The sequence below is a fragment of the Euphorbia lathyris genome, chromosome 1, assembly GCF_963576675.1.
Source record: "Euphorbia lathyris chromosome 1, ddEupLath1.1, whole genome shotgun sequence".
NCBI classification, from domain to species: Eukaryota; Viridiplantae; Streptophyta; class Magnoliopsida; order Malpighiales; family Euphorbiaceae; genus Euphorbia; species Euphorbia lathyris.
In genome coordinates this window covers 98,650,206-98,660,940 of record NC_088910.1, presented here as the reverse complement: position 1 = coordinate 98,660,940, position 10,735 = coordinate 98,650,206, and the positions used below count along the sequence as shown (strand labels likewise).

General features: G+C 36.8%; 1 pseudogene; it reads left to right on the top strand.

The window, feature by feature from the left end:
• Positions 1–3,142: 3,142 nt before the first annotated feature.
• LOC136212147 (UDP-glycosyltransferase 83A1-like) lies at positions 3,143–10,474 on the top strand (annotated as a pseudogene).
• Positions 10,475–10,735: the final 261 nt, after the last annotated feature.

The following is a 10,735-nucleotide window of genomic DNA, read 5'->3' as shown; positions in this document are numbered from 1 at the left end:
AGGATGAGAGGGTTGATACTTCCATCACACTGAGACGGATTTGGGGAGCTGTTCGTGAATTTGCTCACACTGGACGGGGCTCCGTTTGGAATTCGCTAGTTGAACTTCAAATCTTAGGTGAGCTCGGGATTGAAAAGCGTCTTGCTAAGGCTCCGCACATTACTCCGATTTTTTGGCAACCACCTCCGAGGGATTGGATTAAGATCAAGACTGATGCGTCTGTCATGGGTGCTCCTGGTCCTGCGGGTTGCGGAGGTATTTATCGCTCGTATACTGGCATGTGCCTTGGTGCGTTTGCCTTTTCGATTGAAAGTTCCTTTGCTTATCTTGCTGAACTATCTGCTGCTATTTACGCCATTGACATGGCTATCAGCAAAGGTTGGCGGAAAATTTGGCTTGAAAGCGACTCAATGTATGTTGTGCAGATGTTCAAATCTAAATCTTGTTCGGTCCCTTGGTTGCTTAGACAAAAATGGTTCAATTGTTTAAATCAGACCGATTCTGTGGCTTTTGTGGTCTCTCATATTTTTCGTGAAGGAAATCATGTTGCGGATTCGCTTGCAAATTATGGACGGACGGCAACAGCTTCGACTTGGTGGGATGTTGTCCCAGATTTTTGTGGATCGGTCTTTTTTCATGATTGTGTAGGACGTTGCGTTTATCGCTTTTCCTAATTCTTTAGCTTCATTTTATTCTTTTTTCTTTTTGTATTATGACATTTATTTACTCTTTTAATAAATTTGGTTCGGGGCTTTTTTGGGTCTGTGGTGGGGGTGCCAGCATAGCTGGGATGTCCGCCGCTTACCATTCCTCGCTAACCAATCTTTAATCAAAAAAATTTATAGAGTGATTTTACATTTTTTTTAAAATAAATTTTAAATTGCTAATTTATATAAAGTGTTTGTCTAAAATCAATGAAAAAATAAAATAAAATGTGCACTATATAGGTTAATAGAACTTGAAAGTTCATTGTATTTATGTTAAAAATGTTCACTGTATCATAGTTAATGAATTACTATATAAATTCACATGGAGTGTTGATTCAAATCATACAAAAAATGGCTTCTTATCTAAAAGGCGTCAATAAATCAACCATGACCGATCAAATCAGAAAAGCATTATGTGAATACAAGAGACATCACCCTGCAAGCACTCAAATGGGTTTACAAGATTGACTAAATGAAACATATCATTTGAAAGTTAGTCAAGATACAATATCTAACACTGATCTTAAGAGATCATCTTAATATCTTTCAGTTGATTTTGGAAAGGGAACAGATATTAAACGACACAAATCAGTCAAATATCAAGACATGGAGAAAGTTGTTTATGAGTGATTTCTCCAATAGATTTAACTACATTTAAATTTCAAGAAAAAGTAAAATACTACAGATTCATATTTTGCTAAATTATTCTAAGTATATATATCTATATATATTTTGCATATGTATTTGAGAAATTATTAATTTATAGAGGTAATAATACAAGGTATTTATAAAGCGTTGTTCTAGAAAATTATTATCTTATTAATTTATTAAAATTGATCATTTTTTGAACTGGTCCAAGTTGGGACCAGAAGAAATTATTATTTTAAAGAGTTTATTAATTTATTAAGTATTAATTTATAGAGGTTTTACTGTATAATCGGGTGATAAGTAAATCATAATTCGCTAGGAGGCACCAATCTTGCTTACTTAAAAGTGATATATTAAATTGATGAGCCTTTCGAAACCTCATACCCGCAAATCTCTTCGGGACATAGAGCCTATACTAAGATTTCCACCTAATTCCTTTTGGATCAGTTCCATTCGTTCCCCATCGGAACAAATTGATAATCGTCTCGTGGTCCGAACAAAGTAACTAAGGCACCAAAAAAAAAGCTCATAACATAAGACTTAAAGCTTGAACAATTTAGCTTTCCAACTCTTTATCCTTTTAGCTATCATGTCTTCCAAATGAGCACTCAAAGTCTGGCATGTAGACCCCGATCATTTCCAACTACAGTAATGTTCACATGCACCTTGATGATCAAGTGAATTTGGTAATTTGTTATTAGATATAGGCTTATTAAATCTAACCCTTAAAATGCTTTTAGATCTAACAATAAATAACCAAATTCTACATGGTCATTAAAGTGCATGTGATCAGAACTGTTTCCCACTAAATGAAATAGAAGATTTTGAAGCAATCAATTTTTAATAATATCACATTCAAAACTTGTTGCCTTAAAAAAGAAATAGATGTCGTACACGAAAAATAAGTGTGATATTGAAGGAGTTGAGCAGGAAATCCAACAACCATGAATGACACCAGAGTTCTCTAAGCATATTAGAGTATTGGAGAGGCTTTCGGTACAGATCAAGCAGAGGTATGGTGAGATAGGGTCCCCCCAGAGACCATGCTATGGAAATATAAACCCGATGTTGAAAACATATATTGAAACTATTAAGGCATGTTTCCAACACGGATAATCAATTTGGTTTCAGGGAGGCAATGTATTTTATAGCCACTTTTGAGGGGATCAATGTCATGAATAAACATTGCTTTGAGCGGAATATAGCTATCAAAATTGACATTCAGAAAGCATTTGATACTATGGAGAAGCATCATTCTTGAAGTATTGGATGGTTTTCGTTTTTCTCTTCAGTTTCGGAACATAATTCTCAACATCTTCAATTCATGCCTCCTGTTGATGTTGATTTGGTCACAATATATGTTGACATTTCATATTATTATTTTCTGTTTCCTTTTCATTGATTCTTAAACTTAGATTTCTTTGTCATAATAGAAATGAAATTTCTTAACTTCATTTTCATGCCTCCTTTTGATATTGATTTGGTCACAATATAATAATAAAAGATTTTTCATATACAGGGAATGAGACTGTCGGCTTTTCTGATTAGGTAGATCACTGACAAGTTGGATTTCTCTGGTTGATGTTCAATTTACGTTTAAAGTTTCAGCACAATTCTCTAGAACTTGATTATTGTGGATACTACTAGAACTTGATTGTCAGCCACACTCCTTAACAAAATATCCAAATGTAACCAAAAATAAATAAATAAAAAATTCAAAATTATTATACAATATAAATCCAGAGGCAGTGAAAATTATTTCTGACAAGAGTTGAAAGATGGGTAGTATGGAGAGACGCCCACATATTGTAGCCATACCTTTTCCAGCACAAGGCCATGTGCTTCCTATGATGGAGCTTTCACTATGCTTAGTTAAACATGGTTTCAGAATCACTTTTGTAAACACTGATTATGCTCAACAGAGGTTCTCAAATGCATTGCTAGAGAAGGACTTTATTGGCGATCATATTAATCTTGTTTCAATTCCAGATGGAATGGAACCATGGGGGAGGATAGAAATGACTTTACAAAGTTAAATGAATCACTTTCTACTGTGGCTCCGGGAAAGCTGGAGGAGCTTATTCACAGAATTAATGCAACAGAAGATGATAAGATTACTTGTATCATTTCTGAGACGCTTCTTGACTGGGCTTTTGAAGTAGCAGACAAAATGGAAATACGAAAAGTTGTATTCTGGACTGCATCTGCTGCCTTGCTTACCCAGTTACTTAGCGTCAATAAGTTAATTCATGATGGAGTCATTGACAACAAAGGTAAAATTATAATCTCCATTATCTTTACTTGTAGTTAAGGATTACAGAAAATACGATTGGAATGAACAGAAATCGAGCTGTGCCGTGGCGGTTGCTACTGTCTTGAAAACGATTTCGGCAGACCGAGGTGCAATCTGTAATTCCGGTCGCTCCCCAAGGTTAACACAGAAGCCTTCGAACCTGTGCACTCAAGGTCGAAGATAATAGAACAGCAAAAGGTTATTTTAAGTGCCCAGAAAGTTTGATTAAAGAGGAATATCGAAAAAACTGTGTATTCAAGAAACTGGAAACTCATGTATTTATAGCCTTCTGAAATAAGAACGTTCACTTACACGTTAGAAGGTGGAGTAAGACCAGGAGAAAAATAAGGTTCCGTTTTTTACTGATTAATACGTTGAAGAAAAATTCAAACAAGTTAAAACGGATAGAAATAAAAATAAAATTCGGGCCCAGTCCAGTCGGGACGGGCGGGCGTCGCACGAACGAGCGAGCGCGCGCGTGTGGTATATTTGCTAAAACCTTCTTAACACAATTTAAAGGCTTCTAAAGCCCAATTCTATATATACCCACTCAAAGGGTTGTTTGTTTCCCATGTGAGATTGTAAATGTGCTCTTGAGAGCAAAGAGGTTAATGACAAATATACCCACACTTTTAAAGCTATTTCTTATTCAACACTAAAGCCATTTTATCTAACAATCCCCCACAAATGGCTCTATAAAAACATTTAAAATAGTACAAAGGAAATAATTTTCTGGGCAAATAAAACGAGTAGGACAAGGTTATGAAAACTTAAGTATCAATGTCTTTCGATTGAATTGATACGTAGTGAGATGAGGCAACAGAGTGACGTTTTGGAAGTGAATTGCTCTTGAACTTCTGAAACTTCATCTGAGACCCCCACAACACGTAAATAACCTTAAAAAAACTTTTGCTGTTCCGCGATAAAACTTTACAACGCTTTTGAAGGCCATGCGTACACCTTGGATCTTATGAGTGCTCTAGAAAGACTGCCTAAGTCTTTCATAGAAGGCGGCCCACCTCCACACTCAAGTAGATGATCTCCAAAATGAGATCATTAAGAGTTTCTCGTAACTCAACCTTCAAAACACATCCATCAAGTCCATGAACATGAACCACCACTTAATCGGGCTATGGATTACACAATCACTATTATTTACCATAGGAATGGGAGAGATATAGTGCATATCGAGGACAATATGGCTTCGTTTGACCACGAATGGTGTCCACCATATATAAGGGTTACAGAAAATACGATTGGAATGAACAGAGCTGTGTCGTGGCGGTTGCCACTGCCTGTGAATCACAATGCATTGAAATGGGTGCAGAAGAATTCCCCCACAATGGAACATCTGCTACTAGTGCCCTCAACCATTCTGCTTCTTGACTAGCTAGTTCAAGAGCTATAAATTCAGATTCCATGGTTGATCGAGCAATACAAGTTTGCTTGGATGATTTCCAAGACACTGCACCACCACCTAGAACAAAAACATAGCCACTGGTGGAACTCACCTTATCATTGTTAGATACCCAATTTGCATCAGTATATCCTTCTAAAACAGCAGGAAATTTAGTAAAGTGCAAACAATAATTTATGGTACCTCTTAAGTATTTCAATAAGCGATAAAGTGCACTCCAGTGTTCATTATTTGGACAGTGAGTATATCTACTCAATCTACTAACAGCATAAGCTATGTCCGGTCTAGTATGATTCATTAGGAACATTACACTGCCTATGATCTTAGCATATTCCTCTTGGGAGACACTATTTCCTCCCTTATTTCTTGTTAAATTTACACTAGGATCATAAGGAGTTCTAGCTGGAACTACATCAAAACTGTTAAACTTTTTCAACAGTTTTTCAACATAATGTGATTGTCCTAATGAGTACCCATTTTCTGTCTTAGTAATTTTGATGCCAAGAATTACATCTGCTTCTCCCATGTCTTTCATGTCAAAGTGAGAAGAAAGAAAGGATTTTGTGTCATTAACCACATCTAAGCTTGTCCCTAAGATAAGCATATCATCTACATATAGGCATATAATCACATAGTTCGAATCACAAGATTTAGAATAGACACATGTATCCGATCCATTAACCACATACCCATTGGAAAGTAAAACACTGTTAAATTTTTCATACCATTGTTTGGGTGCTTGTTTCAACCCATAAAGTGATTTTTTCAATTTGCACACTTTGTCCTCGTGTCCATGTATGACGTGTCCTTCTGGTTGCTATATATAGATCTCCTCTTCTAAATCCCCATTTAGAAATGCCGTCTTTACATCCATTTGATGTATCACCAAGTTATGAATTGCTGCAATTGCAATAAGAACTCTAATAGTAGAGATTTTAGTAACAGGAGAATATGTGTCAAAATAGTCAATTCCTTTCTTTTGACTATAGCCCACTACAACTAATCTAGCCTTAAATTTTTCAATGGATCCATCAGGCCTCAATTTTCGTTTAAATATCCATTTACACCTTATAGGTCTAGAGCCTTTTGGTAGATCAACTAATTCCCATGTATGGTTGGCTATAATGGAATCTATTTCACTCTTAATAGCTTCTTTCCAAAAATCAGCATCTATAGAGGTAACAGCTTCTTTATATGTTTTTGGGTCTTCTTCTATTAGATAGGCAGACATAATCTCATCAGTAATGTTATCTGGATTTTCTAATAGAAAGGCTGAAATGAAGTCTGGTCCAAAGCTATTTTCTATTCTTCTCCTTTTGCTTCTCCTAGGTTCAAAAGCAACATCATTTTCATTCTCATCCTGAGGTAGAGATGAAGCAGACACAATTGGAGTAGGAAAAGGTAATGGAGTAGAAGCACTAGTTGCCTCGCACTGTTTGTCTTTCTTTAGGGGAAAGGTGTTTTCAAAAAACACTACATCTCTAGATTCACATATGCTATAGTCGTTCAGATTCATGAACCTATAAGCGGTACTATTTGAGGCATAACCAATGAAAACACAATCAAAGGTCTTGGGTCCTATGTTAGGCTTTCTAAAGGATGGAAATGCAACTTTAGCAAGACAACCCCAAACTCTCAAAAAATTCAAATTTGGTGCAAACCCCTTCCACAGTTCATAAGGAGTTTTATCTAATTTTTTATGAGGAACCCTATTCAGAATATAGCATGCAGATAGGACAGCTTCCCCCCACATGTTATCAGATAACCCAGAACTAATTAACATGGCATTCATCATTTCTTTAAGAGTTCTATTTTTCCTTTCAGCTATACCGTTTTGTTGAGGTGTATACGGTGCACTAGTCTCATGTACAATGCCATTATTTTCACAAAAGGACTTAAGGAAAAAAGTTCCATATTCTCCTCCCCTATCGGACCTAAGCCTTTTTATTTTCTTATCTAATTGATTTTCTACCTCTGATTTAAACTTGATGAACATATGCTCAGCCTCATCTTTTGATTTCAATAAATACACTTTGGTATATCTAGAGAAGTCATCAACAAAAGTAATGTAATATCTTTTGCCACCTTTGCTAACAGAATTTTTAAAATCAGCTAAATCAGAGTGAATTAAACCAAGCAGTTCTGTGCTTCTATTCTCAACAGGTAAGAAAGGTTTCTTTGCAAATTTTGCTTCCACACATATAGAGCATTTGGAGTTAATTTCAGAATTAGTAACATTTATAACATGCATATTTCCCAATTTTTTTAATGGAAGCAAAATTTACGTGTCCTAATCTACCATGCCACAAATCAATGGATTCACTCAAGTAAACGGAAGCAGATGTAGTTGCATTAATTCCAACAGAATTCACATGGACAGTGTTCAAAATAAAGAGGCCATCAGCTAGGTACCCTTTTCCCACAAAAGTCCCATTCCTAGTGAGAATAACCTTATCAGCCTCAAAGATAATTTTTAAACCAGCCTTGTTTAGCAAGCTACCAGAAATAAGATTCCTACGAAGAGCAGGCACATACAACACATTATTTAAAGACAAGCTTTTTCCAGAAGTTAACTTAATTAAAACTGTTCCTTTACCGACAACACCAGCAGTAGTGGTGTTTCCCATGTAGACGCATTCCCCATCGGCAGCGTCCTCAAAGTGATTAAACAGGTCCTTGTTTGAGCATAAGTGCCTTGTAGCTCCAGTATCTAGAACCCAGTCCGTTTTGTTTTCCACCAGATTAGCTTCAACCACAACAGCAGCAATAATTTCTTCATTTTCTACTAGATTGGATTGTGGAGCAGCTCTGTTGTTTGGATTATGATTGGTGTTCTGTTGGTTCTTCCTTTGGTAGCACTGAAATGCCTTGTGGCCAGGTTTACCACACACAAAGCATTCCACTACTTTCTTCTTCTGAATTCTTCCATTCTTCTTAAAAGGCTTGTTTTGGTTTGAGCCTTTTTGGAATTTGGTTGAAGGTCCTTTGTTCCTGTCTTTTGGCACTACAGCAGATTCAACAATATTAGCATTAATTGAAACAGACTTAGAGGAAAGTTGTTTATCTTTCATTCGATTTTCTTCTTCAGTTCTCATGTGGCTGACAAGCTCCTGAAGACTGAAGTCCTTTTTCTTATGCTTCAGATGGTTTCTGAAATCACTCCAGGAGGGTGGAAATTTTTCCAGGAGGACATTTGCTTGCAGCAAATCAGACATTGTCATGCCTTCACCCAAAACTTCAGCAACAAGATTCTCATATTCATGAATCTGATCAATGATGGGTTTTTCATCAACCATTTGATAATTGAGCCATCTTCCAACCACATACTTACGTTTTTCAGCATCATCAGACCCGTATTTTTCTTTGAGGGTATCCCAGATTTCTTTGGCAGATTTCTTATTGACAAAAATATCGAACAGTGGGTTCGACATATGATTCAGCAGATGACCCCTAACAGTTTTGTTGTCTTTTTCGTATTTTGCAGAACGGGTGTCGTACTGCTGAACAATCAGAGACATGGCAGGAACGTTTGGGTCAGTGGGTGGTTCCTGGACAACAACATAGTCCAGTTCGAGTTGTTCAAAGAAAATCAGAATTTTCTGCGACCATCTCTTATAGTTAAGACCGTCCAGAGGTTCAAGTTTGGAAAGGTCAGGAAGGGATTTCGCAATTAAAGCAGACATGATTTCGAAATAGAAACTCACTTTCAAATTGAGAGAAAATATATAAGGGTTACAGAAAATACGATTGGAATGAACAGAAATCGAGCTGTGCCGTGGCGGTTGCCACTGCCTTGAAAGCGATTTCGGCAGACCGAGGTGCAATCTGTAATTCCGGTCGCTCCCCAAGGTTAACACAGAAGCCTTCGAACCTGTGCACTCAAGGTCGAAGATAATAGAACAGCAAAAGGTTATTTTAAGTGCCCAGAAAGTTTGATTAAAGAGGAATATCGAAAAAACTGTGTGTTCAAGAAACTGGAAACTCATGTATTTATAGCCTTCTGAAATAAGAACGTTCACTTACACGTTAGAAGGTGGAGTAAGACCAGGAGAAAAATAAGGTTCCGTTTTTGACTGATTAAAACGTTGAAGAAAAATTCAAACAAGTTAAAACGGATAGAAATAAAAATAAAATTCGGGCCCAGTCCAGTCGGGACGGGCGGGCGTCGCGCGAACGAGCGAGCGCGCGCGTGTGGTATATTTGCTAAAACCTTCTTAACACAATTTAAAGGCTTCTAAAGCCCAATTCTATATATACCCACTCAAAGGGTTGTTTGTTTCCCATGTGGGATTGTAAATGTGCTCTTGAGAGCAAAGAGGTTAATGACAAATATACCCACACTTTTAAAGCTATTTCTTATTCAACACTAAAGCCATTTTATCTAACAACCCAGTTACTTAGCGTCAATAAGTTAATTCATGATGGAGTCATTGACAACAAAGGTAAAATTATAATCTCCATTATCTTTACTTGTAGTTAAGGATTTCTTCTCACTTTTTTTTTATTTATTTCCATTCTTATAATTAAGGAACTCCATTGAAGATTGAGAAGATTCAATTGGCTCCAGATATGCCTTTCATGAGCACCACTAATTTTGTATGGCTAGGCTGGGAAGATGAGATCAAGAGAAGAAAAATATTTGATAATGTAAACAAGAACAACAAGACTGTAACATTGGCAGACATGATAATTTGCAACTCAGCATATAATCTTGAGCCAGGAGCATTCACATTGACCCCAAAGATTCTACCAATAGGACCACTTCTAGCAAGCACTCGAAAAGGAAATTCAGCAGGATGCTTCTGGCAGGAAGACACAAATTGCTTGAAATGGCTAGATCAACAACCGTTAAAGTCAGTCATATATGTTGCATTCGGCAGCATCGCTACTTTTGATAAAACTCAATTCCAAGAATTAGCACTCGGACTTGAATTCACTGGTAAACCGTTCTTGTTGGTTGTAAGACCGGGTATTACTAAAGAGGCGAATGTGTATCCTCAAGGGTTTGAAGAGAGAGTTGAAAATAGAGGAAAAATTGTGGAATGGGCGCCTCAACAGAAGGTTCTGAGTCACCCTTCTGTGGGTTGCTTTTTGAGCCATTGTGGATGGAATTCTACCATGGAAGGTGTGGCTAATGGGGTACCTTTCTTGTGCTTGCCTTGCTTTGGTGACCAGCCCTTTCATGAGAGCTATATTTGCGATGTGTGGAAGGTGGGTTTGAATTTTCAGCGTGATGAATTTGGAATCATCAACCGTGAAGAAATCAAGAATAAGGTGGAGCTGGTTTTGAGTGACAAAAATATTAGGGAAAGGATTGAACGACTTAAAGAAATAGTCGTAAAAAGTGTTGGAGAATGTGGTCATTCCAAAAAGATTTTCAGTAACTTTGTTAAATGGTTGAGTATTTAAGCGTATGCTGTTGATAAGGTGTGTACCAGTGTGATTGCAAACACAACAGAAGTCGTGTTCATTGAGAAAATGCTGCTCTTCAGTGCAGAGGTTTCAACTTCTATATTCTTAAAGCTTTTCGATTTAGCTTCCTAAGTGTAAAGTTTAGATTTGATTATCTAGAATGACTTTCTAAATTAGTTTTTCCAGTTTCGTCCAGTTATTTTTCAAGTCCAATTTCGTCTATTTAGAGTCCGTTTTTGCTTTTAATTCCTTCTATAT